Genomic DNA, 2952 nt, shown 5'->3' with positions numbered 1-2952 from the left:
ATAAGTCGACCATCATTCACATGTTTCTTATATCTTATAATGTCAACTAAATTATCAGCTATTAAATTAATCATCAATTTAATTAGACATTTTCTTTTATTAAAATTTTCAAAATTAGAGTCTAATTCTAATTCAAAAATTTTAGGAAAGAATGAATTAAGTTTTTAATTTAGGATAGAGCTCCTAAAAAATTAAATTCGATTTAGGGTCAAAGTTCTAAATTTTAGTTTAAATCCAGTTTTAATGATGATTTAAAGTCATGAAATCTAAATTAAATTTTAATTGGGTCAAAATTTAATTTTTGTTTAAATTAGAAATTTGAGCTCAAACTTTTCTAAAAGTCAAATTTAAAACATTTTCCGAAATTGCATTAAAAAATCTTTTTGAGAAATTACATTGTGACCTAATTTTAAAATTATAATCAGCGTCTTCCAGTTTCACAAATTGCAAATTTCTGAATAAGCCCTTTCTTTTAAAATTGCAACTCGACCCTTGAATCAAAATTTCAAGCAAGGGCACACAATTTCACAAATTGCAATGAGGCACTATGCGGTGCATCGCTACTTGCAACAATAGCATTGCATACTGCTGCTACTATAGCAGCAGTGTGGCACTACTAATTATAGCATCGACGGACATCGCTGCTAAGCATCGTTATTATAGCATCATTGATTGTTCGCAAGATTCAAAAACAATTTTTAAAAATATAAGTTCGGCTCTGATGCAACAGTAGAGAATTTCCTTATCTAGATCTTTGCTCCTCCTTGTGAATCTTGATCTACCACTATCTTTTCACATTATAGTTGTCCAATTGTCCAGCCTTCAATGATAGTTCACACAATAGAAAAATAATGCGAAATTAGTGTTTATATTTTTTCCTTGCAATATTATGATATTGTAATGTGAGTTTTTGTTGTTGTATAATTGTGATTCCCAAATACCCAAACGATGTTGTACTAGCGACTCTTGATAGAGTAACATCCAATATTACCAAAGTATGACTGTCCTCATATAAGGTACTATGATTACCTCAAGTAGAAATACCAATTTTAGGACCAAATGTTAGAGATTAGCCATTGACAATTAGATAGCTATTCATGTAGAATCTATGCATTGGGTCTCCAATGTTTTTTCTCTTAAAAAAACTTTCACGTATCTATTTAAATATCACTATGTTTTAGCTCGTGTGTTCAGCTACTCACTTTATTAATTAAAAATGCACATGTGCCAGTCTATCCAAAATAACGATATTCGTATTCTGTTATTACTTACGACTATGGATAATTTAAGATTCATCATATGTAAAACTGTATCTCACAATCACAATTTTTGTGATTTGCAAGTTATCAATAATTGAATCTACATACTCTATTTGTTTATTTTATTGGAATAATAATACAATTAAATAATAGATGCACCACAAATAAAATGTATTAAATATATCAAAATTGTTTACATCCAAAATTGATTAGATTTAGAGTATAACACTTGCATGAAATATATCTTTCTAAAAGAAAATACAAGAAAAATTCGTATACGAAACTAATGATAATTTGAAAATGCAAGTTCCATTTTTGGGACATTCAATCATCTTGATAAAGGCATTTGAATTGTCGCCAAGGAACTCCTTCCAATTTTGGACTAAAGAATACAAGCAAAATCAAGGGAATTGATTCAATCAATTTGATCTTTGATGTTCTTCAACTTCAAGTAAGTTTCTACAATCCTGACAAATAGAAGCATGATAGGTATGGAATTTCACTTTCTTTAGCGATTTTTCTTTTCTTTCTAATCTCGTGTGTCTAGTGGATCTTATCTCATAGATGAGATAACTGATTTTTTGCAGTATAGTGGTGTATTTGTTCGTAACTTGTTGGCCTTGTGCAGTGTGGTGTTTTGGCCAGTGTCAATGGTGTATAAACTACGATGTTTATGTTTGCCTCAGCTTTCACGTATTTGTGTTCTAATGTTAGCTTTCATGCACTCGTGTATTAAGGTTTACTTTCTGCACATTTTTCTCGGGTGACAATAGGCCTATACCAAAATTTTCAAACTTTTAGGGTCAAAATCATCATTTAGGGCTATGTTGCAGTGTCTTATAGTTTTAGTTAATTTAAGGATATTTTTGTCTTTTAGCAGTTTTATATTTCGATTTATCTACAATATTAGGATCTCAATGTGATTAGCGTTTGTTTTGAGCTTTAAATATATTTTAAGGTGAAAACATGACATTCATTTTTTATAATGATATTTTTAGTTTTTTCCCGTTAATTGGTGGATTTCAATATTTTTCATGTTCGTTCGAGCAAAGCCCATTTATGCGTCACGAACAAGAGTCTTTTATTATTGTTCACATTTTGCCTCGTGTCTAGTGATACTAAAGCGATGACAGATGATCAGAGTAAGGCTTTAGAGGCGAGAAATGAGGCACTTGAGACGAATCTGTAAGAATTAGACAATCAGCTCAACGACTTATAAGCCTTGAATCTTTGAGGCGGTAATTGATAAAAAGTTTTTTGTACACTTATTTGGCCCGTTAAATGAGATTAATTTTTAATTTTAACTAATTATGACTTAATTATGTATACATTTCTTTTATTATATAAAACTCGAAGCAAAATGATGAAATTGGACAAAATTAGTGATAAATGGCTAAAATGGAAGAAATTCAAAATTTGGGGACCGAAGAAAAAATAACCAGTACCTGATTCACACCACTAAATGATGATTGAAGATCACATAGCATCAATTGGATATTAAAAGTTAAAGGAAATATAGTCAAAGTATTTTCACAAATAAATTTTTGGCCATGCATGTTATACTCGAGATTTCCTACTTCATATTGAAACCCATTTTTTGCATAGTAAGTGTTCGAATTGAAAAATGATATTAAAAAGGATTGTGATCAACTATGCACTTTTAATCACCTCAATTGGATATCAATAGAGAAAG

This window comes from Olea europaea, unplaced genomic scaffold, assembly GCF_002742605.1.
Source record: "Olea europaea var. sylvestris unplaced genomic scaffold, O_europaea_v1 scaffold4444, whole genome shotgun sequence".
In the NCBI taxonomy this organism is placed as follows: Eukaryota; Viridiplantae; Streptophyta; class Magnoliopsida; order Lamiales; family Oleaceae; genus Olea; species Olea europaea.
The sequence above is the reverse complement of the archived record's forward strand: the minus strand, read 5'-3'. Positions refer to the sequence as shown.